At 42.7% G+C, this 10,280-nt stretch overlaps 1 long non-coding RNA gene across 2 annotated transcripts; it reads right to left on the bottom strand.

Moving 5' to 3' along the window:
* Positions 1–4,204: 4,204 nt before the first annotated feature.
* On the bottom strand, positions 4,205–9,243 carry LOC122023913. Of its 2 annotated transcripts, XR_006123256.1 has the most exons (5): positions 8,816–9,243; positions 8,607–8,723; positions 8,298–8,361; positions 7,119–7,219; positions 4,205–4,247 (listed from the first exon to the last, which is right to left on the bottom strand). It is a non-coding gene; the product is annotated as an uncharacterized LOC122023913 (long non-coding RNA). The 2 variants fall into 2 exon arrangements; XR_006123255.1 differs by lacking the exon at positions 4,205–4,247 and having other exon boundaries at positions 6,917–7,219.
* Between the last annotated feature and the right edge of the window lie 1,037 nt (positions 9,244–10,280).

The raw sequence follows: 10,280 nt of genomic DNA, 5'->3' as shown, positions 1-10,280 counted from the left end.
TGCTGACCGGAGTCGGAGACTCTTAGAGTTCTCTATTTGCGACCATGTATTTCTGCGAGTTTCACCCGCGAAAGGGGTGAAGAGATTTGGCTTCAAAGGTAAGCTAGCTCCACGATACATTGGACCTTTCTAGATCTCGGAAAGGATTGGAGCGGTAGCTTACCAATTGGCACTACCACCGTCCTTGGCAGGAGTGCACGATGTATTCCACGTATCTATGCTCAGGAGATACGTACCCGAACCGACACATGTGCTGACAGATATCTCAGTTTCAGTACAGCCGGGCGTCACTTATGAGGAGATTCCGATACAGATTTTAGACCGGAAGGAGAGTCAGTTGTGGAACAAGACTATCCGGCTTGTTAAAGTCGGATGGCAGCATCATTCGGACGAGGAGGCTACTTGGGAGCTCGAAGATACTATCCGAGCTCGATATCCCCATCTTTTCACTTGAGGTATGTGATTTGTTTACCGTTCAGCATTTATACTTTATATCTGTTGTTGGTACTTGCTGATAGTAGATAATGAAATTTGGGGACCAAATTTTTATTAGTGGAGGACAATGTAAAATACCGAAAAATAGGTGAATATTAATAAGGGAATTTTTTTGAATTTTTGGAAATTTTTCGGGAATTTTTCGGAGCTCGTATGGACGAGTTAACGGGGATAAGAACGGGACCTGGAAAAGCCTGTTTAGGCTACCCTATTTAAGTGAGGAAATGTTTATATTTCCTTTTCCTTTTATATTTCTTTTGCTTTATTCCTTTATTTGTTTTCTTCTTCTCTTCTTCGCCAAAAGTCCTCGCGTGCTCGATTCTCCTCCGAGCCCTAACCGGCGCCTCTTCCCTTTTTCTTTTCTTTCCCTCGCGCTCGATCACTTCCCATTTCTTCTCCTCACTTTCTCTAGTTGCCTCCGCCCGATTTTTCCCCTCATCATCTTCTTCATCGCGCTGCCGCTCGACACCGCAACCCTGCTTCCTCCTCCCTGGGTTCGTGATATCGCCGGCTGTCTCCTCTTTGCCGGTCACCGGTTCGACCCAGTGCCACTGTGGCCGCTGTCGCCTCTGCCCTAGCGCTGGTCCTTCTTTCCTCTTCCTCCATCATTTTTGCCCTAGCCGACGCCACCACAGCAACTCACGGGCGAGCCCTAGCGCCGGCTGCCCCTTTTTCACAGAGAGGTCGTAGCGTGGAGGACAGGTGATGCGACATTCTAGCCGTAATTAGACTGAAGGTGATTGGAGAGGCCGCCCAGTGCCCTAGTTTCCCTTGCCACAGCAAGGCCATCATCCAGTTACTGTCGCTGTTGATCAGTGCTGTCATCGTAAGGAGAAGGGGCATCGCTTAAGGGATTAGGCCAACCTTCCCTTTTATGTGGAGTCGGGAAGAATTTGCAGATCTCACACAAGAGGAGTCCACGATCTCTTCCTCTTCACTGTCGGAGTCAAGGTAAAACTTCGATTTAATCTCTTGTTGTCTGATCCTTGTAGCTCCGACTAGAATACTTGTGATGGTTGGAATACTTGTAGGTGTTGGTGATACGGACAGAACCAGAGATCAATGAAAGGTAATGTTCTCGTTTAACGTTTGTGGATTTAGGTCTTGATGTGGATAAGTTAATCGATGATCAGTTAAGGTTGATCGATAATTAGGGTTCATGATTTAATAGGAATTTGATTTAGCTACTGAATACATATAGTAATTAGCTAAATCCGGATATGTTTGATACCACAGGATTTTGACGCGAGACGAGTATCTCGATTATTGGATTGGACCATTTCTTATCGGAGGCGGGTACTTTTGACTTATTGTCTTTGATATGCTTAGTAATGAAATTAACAATTTGCATTAATTGTGTTTTCTCATTTGTTCGGTTAATCACTGCCCGATACATGTTGCCTGCTTGATTGCATCTCGTATTGATCTCGTACCTGATTTCAAATGCTCATGGGTAGTGATATAACCATGTTTTACCATGTCAGGACCTAGGTTTGATACCTTAATTGATCAGTATACCTTGATATGATTTATTTACTTTGGTGCACATTATCATATGTCCAGAGATTGATTTAGCATATTACCATGCTTAGTGACATGCACCATTCGCATGATTGCATGCTGTGTGAGAGATTGCTCCATTATTGTCGAGCACTTTGCCAGTTTTCATCATTGTTCGGTGCTCCGTTGTGACGCTCATGGGTAGCGTGACACAGCGTGGTAGCACGTCAGTGTTCCGCTCAAGGGTAGTGTGACGCAGCGTGTAGCACGTTAGAGATTCCTCCCCGTCATAGCGTACCGGGAGATGAGAGCATTGCGCTCCCCCATTTATGATTTGGGGTAGGAGTACGTGTGTACTCCGACAGCATCCCGTCCACTCGGTCACTCATCAGGAGTAGTGATGCAGAGTGCACGGTTGTCACAGCCCTACCCACTTGGTCCCACTTTTGTTGTGAGTTGGCTGACTGGCGTCAGGGGTGACCATGACATTGACATCATATGCATGATGCATTTATTGTTTGTGATTGTGATTGTTGCATTTATATGCTGCATATTGTTTGGATACCTATGTTTGGCATGCATACAGGGTTTGTCCTTATACTGGGTCCTGGTTAGTACAGATTCTCTCCTGTCTTCTTCGGTTTGCATTTACCTTTATTTTTATCAGGAGACTGTACGCATGATTAGTGCTAGGTGTTATTTCTTTACTTTGCATATCAACTGTACCTGCTGAGTGTTGGACTCACCCCGCCTCCATTGTTATTATTTTTCAGGTTAATGCTGTCAGGAGAGAGTTCCAGTTGCTAGTCCCCTGCAGATCTCAAGCTGTATTTATCTTTTGGGTTTCTTATTTAGACTGTGTTAGACTTATTCTATTTGAGGATTTGGATATTGTATGGATTCATATGATCGATGGATTTTTGTATGGTTTGGATTTGTTCTACTACATGCCTGCCTGGACGGCAGAAGAGGTAAGTTAATCTTATCGTTGGATTTGAGATTTACGAGTGTAGTTGAGTAGGGTTGTTTTTGAGTCATATGTTCATTGTTATAGTGTGTTTATTATTAACTGCGTGTGATGGTTATATATATGTGTGTTATATTTATTGTTATTATTCCAGCCGCCTGTGGCTGAGATATGTGAGGATGTAGAAAAGTTTCAGATTGTCCGCCGTACAGGGGAGATGCTGCCGAAATTTTCTCGGACAGGGACTCCTCTGGGGCGTGACATCCTTCTACTCTGGCCACGCTGCACGACCGTGCCAATTGGCACGACCATGTCTTCCTTTGCCTCTGGCCACTCCGCACGACCGTGCGAATTAACACGACCATGTCTCTCTTCTACTCTGGTTACATCGCACGATCGTGCAAATTGACATGGCCATGCCTTCCTTCTGCACTGGTTATACCGCACTGTAAAGACCCAACTCCTGGGTACTAAGCTGTGAGCTGGAAACGCTACATTAACTACTGAAGCTACTGTGCTGTACTGTGCGGAAACTGGGTAAAATAAAATTTCACTAACTGACTCTATTAAACTGACAACTTGTACACTCATGCTGTTATAAGGAAGGGTTCAAGACCTTTCCGGTTGGGGTATATGTGCTAAGGAGGATACTTGACCTCCCATCTGAGCTAGAACTCAAAGCTAACTTCCCAGCTAACTGCTGTTCGATCCACGGATCGATCAAACTTGTCGCGATTCTGTGCCCTGCTGGATCGGTCGGCAAGACCGATCCAGGTGTGTCTGGATCGGTCTGCAGACCGATCCAGGCACCTGGAGACGCTGGGATGCCTTCTGTTCGATGCTGGGTCGGTCGGCTGACCGATCCAGGGAGATACGGTAGGCTACTGTATCCATCTGGATCGGTCGGCTGACCGATCCAGGAAAAGGAATGGCACTGGATCGGTCTGATGACCGATCCAGGTTCTGATAGTCTGAAACGAAATCAGAATTTCTGATTTTCAGCACTGATTCGTGCTAAAAATCACATACACGAGCTCTAGATACATGAAAAACACTCTAGCATGTAAATACTAACATTCTAAACATGATAAACTAAACAATGCATAGTTTACTAAGCTATAACACCTAGTAACAAGACTAAGTCATAAAACTAGACATGTTAAGTACTAAAACTGAAATAAAAGCGTGTAGATCCCAAGGATCTTTATTCCAGACCCCTTGCACACACACATCATCGTAGCATCGCCCTCCAGCTTCCGCTAGTCCACTTTTCTTTTACCGGTATCTGCAGTATAAGAAAAGTAGCATCTGTAAGCTAAGAAGCTTAGTAAGAAACCATCTACCTCACAAAAACATGCAACGATGCGATTATGTTTTTAAAACATGCTGTTGAAACTAAACTGAGCAACATGGCATGGCATACAAACATGTCTGAATCGATCATGGCATACAAACAAGTCGAGCATAGCATACCGTATCTGAAACTAAGCGGGAATACTGAATGGTCATGCATATACATCTAATCGGTCATGAACTCAAATCATGAAACTTAATCGAGATAATAGTGAAACTAAGTTAGTGTTTCCATCGATTATATATTTGGAAAAACTATATATAATAATAGATGAAAATACTAAACATCCTGCTTGGCAACAGTACTTATCGTGCGCGCGTCCCTACGAGACCCGGGATTGCAAGTTCGAATCCAGCAGGGTTACTAGGTTCCGAACCTAGGGATGACTGTGGGAGTCCAACCCATGGATATCTGATCCAAGTGCAGTGCTATCTGAATAAAAGTAAAATACTAAATCATATTTTACTTTGTTGTTCTAGGTTATCTGAACCTAGAGCTAGGTTATCTGAACCTAGGGGCTACTGTGGGAGCCCACCCAATGGATATCTGATCCATATAACTGTAATAACTGATAATAAGCTGAATAAAATGTTTCTAATACATTTTTCATGCTGTTGGGATGCCTACTGGTGCATCCTACTGAACTGGGCATTCTACCGAATGCTTGGTGTGCACTAAAAGCACCCCTAAAACTGAAAACTGTAGAACTACTGAACTAATGCCAAAACTAACAGGCGAGAGCAATTATACTGCAGGTGAGGGGTTTCTTACCTCAATCGAAGGGTTTTCTTACGATTCTATCCGCTAGGTTTTCCGGAAAAACTGCTCCGTTCGACGAACCACTTATGTCCTCGCGTTCCTCTCGCGGAGAAGAACCGACTTCGTGCTGGTGTTGTCACCGGAAAGTGAACACACGATCCTAGGGAAGGAACCCTAGGTCTCCTTTGCTTTGTTTGCTGCGCCGAGAGAAAGAAACGGGAGAGGGAGAGAAAGGCTTCGGTGAGGAGAGAAAATGCCGAACCCAAAAGAAATAAACCAATCCCACTTAAGTTTTCTATTTATATCAAATAGTTATTTCTCCCAAATCAAATATAAATATATTTGATTTCCTATCCTTTCAGCACGGCCCTGCTGGGTTCACTTGGTTTCCGGAACACATAATAAGTCGTAGGCTCCGATGGGTCCCAGGTTCGATTCCCGCGTAAACCATTTTGCGACTTATTTGTTTTTGCTACTTCCGGTACTCCAAAAATTATGTAAAATTATCCTAAAAAATCTAGAAAAATCATAGGATATTTCTAAAATAAATTCGGGAATTTTTCGGGCTTTACACGCACGGTCGTGTGAATTGACACGGCCGTGCCTTCCTTCTACTCTGGTCATGCAGAATTGCATCAAGGTCGTGTAGATCATTTTAGAACATCTTAACGTGGTATTCTTGAGTTGAGGTCTTCATCAAAGTTGTAGATCCTGAAGTTATCTACAATTCCATATAAAGAACTGGCCAAAAATCCAACCGAGAAGAAAGCTATGTCTATTTTGGTTTTAGTCTGCAGTGTAAAAATTTCACACGGCCTGGACACAACACCTTGGAAGCTCTAGACTCCACTTAAGCTTTGTTTCTGCTCCAAATCGTGTCCTGTCAACAAGAAAATACACAAAGAGTAGATCTCTAAACAAAAGAGTATTTATGTTGAATATATGCTAAGACAGGTGAACATGCATAGAATATACGTGAATAAAGTAAGTGAATGTGCGTCAAAACATGTATAAATGATCATAAGATCTACGCACATCAACTTCGCATAGAGGTGTTCTCGTCGTAACATCTCTAGAACTATGCGAAGGTGTTGCTTGTGTTCCTCCTCAGACTAGGAATATATCAAAATATCATCGATGAATACAATGATAAATTGATCCAAGTACTCAAGGAATATTCTATTCATGAGGTCCATGAAAACAGCTGGCGCATTGGTAAGCCCAACTGACATTACTAAGAACTTATAGTGTCCATAACAAGTGCGGAACATTGTCTTCTGAATGTCTGTGTCCCTAACTCTGAGCTGATGATAGCCTGAGCATAGATCAATCTTAGAGTATACACATGTATTCTTGAGTTGATCGAATAAATCCTCTATACGTGGTAGTGGGTATTTGTTCTTAATTGTCACTGCATTCAGTTGCCGATAATCAATGCATAATCTCAGGGATCCATCCACACCGTGGGTTGTTTTCGTGGTCAACCTTATCCATGTGTACGCATAACAGTTGACCCTCTTCGTGTCATTCCTGTTAGTAATAAGTATATAAGTACCATTAGGAAAATGATTTAGCAGTAGACAACTTGCATCCTATAGCTCGAAGATATCCTGCCACTGCCTGGTCCCAAAACTCGAAAGTCACATCGAGAAATCAAATTACAAAGGGAAAACAAAAAAAAATTTGAAACACCGAAAATAGGTATCGTAAAACTTCGCTCTGATAAAAAAAAATTGTCACGCCCCGAGGGTAATGTTGTCCAATCAAAAATCGGACAGCACCTCCCCTGTAACAGTGACTATTGGAACCAGTATACATCAACACTCAACATAAGAAAATAATCATCAACCCACACAGCTATATTTACACACAACCACGCAGTTTATAAACAACCCACATGGCTGGAAGTAAACATAGTGGGCATCACAACAAAAATATGAATGTAAGACCAACAAAGTCATTAACTAAAATACCTGCAACCACCTGACTAGACTCCAAACCCACATCAACTTATTAGAAAGCAAATACATTAAATTAATATACCATCCAAACAGTAATAAGACCGAAAGGAAAACTGTCCTCGAATGTGTAATGGGACTGACAACCAGGACTCTCCATGCATCCTTGATTCATCTACCTGCTACCTGACAAAAGAAAAACTAGTTTGTGGGGGTGATGAGTGCTAGGACTCAGCGGGTAAAAGAAAGATAGTGCATGAACATAATATACAAATAGAGAGTGAGCCAACAGTATACAGTCTCATAAGGGAAATAGATACTACAGTAAAATTACAATAAATGTTCCTACCTATAACCATATCCTAGGCTAGTAATAGAAAATCAGGAGTAATACATATCAGCTACTGAACTGTTCATCACTACGAAGATATCATGTGAGGTAAAAATATTCTATTAATAAGTAAATCAGGGTGAAGTACAAGCAATCCATATATCTATAGCTCCACAAGTATAAATGTAACACATGGCACAATAAACAAATGTAGCCATAAGGAAGCAACAACAAAGAAACAACAGCATAAGCAGGTATAATAATAATAAAAGCGTATGCACTGATGGTCACTCCTGCCCACCCCTCTACACCAAGACCCATATATGATCGAGAGGCCGGGTCAGTAACAAAACTATACAACACTCCAACTATCACTCTCTCGAGTGGCCGAGTAGATAGTTACATAGTAGCTAACTAGCTACATCTACGACGGGGGTCCCTGCTGCTCGTAACTCCAGCTTCCTCTACTTATGGGTGAGCGAGTGGGGGCACAACAGGACAAGTGGCATCTGCTCCAGCTACCACTCTCTCGAGTGGTCGAGCGTGCGACCCTGGTCAATGACTCTCTCGATCGCAAGGGAGAATTCGTCGTTGACATGCATGTAATGATATGATGCTCAAAATATAACAGTCATCATATACATATAAACAGGAATTAGGTATGCTACATGAAGTCAACATGCTCAGTACGATACATAAATAAACAACAATCAAAACATACAAGGTTGGTATCTAATATCTACTACACATCATAGATGGCAACAAGAGGCTGTATGGATATAGAAATGAATATCTCAAAGGTTTGAGTGGAAGTATCAAGCACAAGAAATATTACGAGTGGAGTCAAGGTAAAATAGTCCTTGTCCAAAAAAAAGAATAGCTCATGCACTAAGTTCCAAAGAACTAAAGAGAGTCAAAGTAAGAAGCACCCACCTCTAATATAGGTCGAGCGTCCAAACTTATCCACCTGTCAAGTGACTCGTCGTAAGTCAAAGTCCTGTAACAACACATATAATTAAGCTATACCCCATGTATCCAATAATAATCTTGAACTCCTATTTAGGACCCAAATTCTGTCATTAACTCAGTTAACTATAGGACTCGGATCTAACCTAACCCTAGATTAAATCCAACATTTCATCTTAATCGTTTCGAACAACCACCTGGATTAATTATCCCTAATCATACTAGCAACAAATTCAGTTTTAGGCCAAAACACAAACCAAATCTCCAACATCTTACCCTTACTATGAGGTCTCCCTTATTAACCCACGGCCCGGAACAGTGGCTGTTGGAGAATACTTACAAACCGGAGGTAACTCCTGCCGAAGGTCTAGGGTCGGTGCCGCTGTGAATTCACTGCAAAAAAATCCCTAGTTAGTGTAACCCTCCTTTCTAGAATCTGAACACCAAATCACAACAACCCTAGGATCCAAAATGAAGTGTCTTACCAAATCTTGGTGTCCACAGCTTCCTCTTTGGCTGGAACCCACCTCAACGAAACCTAGTGACTGACGAAGGAGGAAATCGCCAAGGAACTCGATATTAGGGCACGACAGAATGTGATGGAAAGGAGTCGTGTTGGCCGCTAGCTCGTTGTACCGGTGGTGGTGCGGCGTCTCTAGTGCTCACGTGAGGAGGAGAGGCCAGCGACGTCTATGGTGCTCGTGCGAGGGAGCGAGGCCGACGGCTATGGTGCTCGCGTGAGGAGGAGATGACGGCGGTTGTGGTGCTCGAGTGAGGGAGCGAGATCGGCGGCTGGGGTGCGGGAACTCACGAGAGGGAGAAGGAAGAAACTGGCCGATGGATTTGGGGAAAGGGTTCGACGAAGGAGGAGAGGGTGGCTTCGTGAGAAGAGAAGGGAAGGAATTCGGCGGTGTGTGAGCTAGGGCACGGAACAATGCTTTTATAACTTATGGAATTTTCAATTAAACCCTAGATTAATTTCTCAATCAACTCCCACCTTTGGATATTCCAAACAGACTTTTTCTCAAGCCCATAAATGTATCCCCTCTAAATATGTCATACGAGTTCCGATTAAATTCCAGAAAATTTCTAAAATTCCCTGAAAAATCCTATAAGGTCATTGCTCCCTTACCCCCTATTATATAATTGTCGGATCTAACATCTTATATCACTGAAAAATTTAAAGTACGAGTATGCACCTCTGGTACTATATGGATGCATGTAGATCAGGAGATGAAGATATTTTATTATAATGAATTCATAGTAAGTAAATTTAATATATTTGGTATTCCATAATATATTTATCCTTTCATATGATAAATTCTCAACTTACAATTATAGAAAATATATACATGGGAAGAGGGAAAGAAGAATAAGTTAAAGTTACATGGAATGACTACTGTGCCAAATTTTACAAAGATCTTATTAGAGCTGTCAGATGGGCCAACCCGTGGAGGGGCGGGTCGGCCCGTGGCGGGCTAATCATTTGGCGGGGTGGGGCGGGCCAACCCGCCAACTTGGCGGGTTGGGAAATTTCCAACCCAACCCATTCTAAAGCGGGTTGCGGGTTTGGCGGGCCAACCCGTGGGCCCATCAAAAATTTTTAAAAAAAATAAAAAATATTTCATATCTTCAACATTTTACTTCGAAAAAGTTTTCTACAATTAAATGTATACATAAACATGTATTTTAAATATAAATGAACACAAACGAGTACTTATGTTGGATGAAAAGTACTATTTTTATTTTAAAATTATAACAAAGAAAGATAATAAATTGGCCTAAAACTTATCTTACATGTATTTTTCAACCCGCGGGCCAACCCAAGCCCGAGCGGGCCGACCCGCGCGGGTTGCGGGCCGACCCGCGCGGGTTGCGGGCCGACCCGCGCGGGTTGCGGGCCTAGGCGGGTTGGCCCACGGCGGACTTGGGTTGATAAAATTCCAACTC

Source organism: Zingiber officinale, chromosome 1A, assembly GCF_018446385.1.
Source record: "Zingiber officinale cultivar Zhangliang chromosome 1A, Zo_v1.1, whole genome shotgun sequence".
Classification (NCBI taxonomy): Eukaryota; Viridiplantae; Streptophyta; class Magnoliopsida; order Zingiberales; family Zingiberaceae; genus Zingiber; species Zingiber officinale.
Note: the sequence above shows the minus strand (reverse complement) of the source record. Positions and strands in the feature narration are given on the sequence as shown.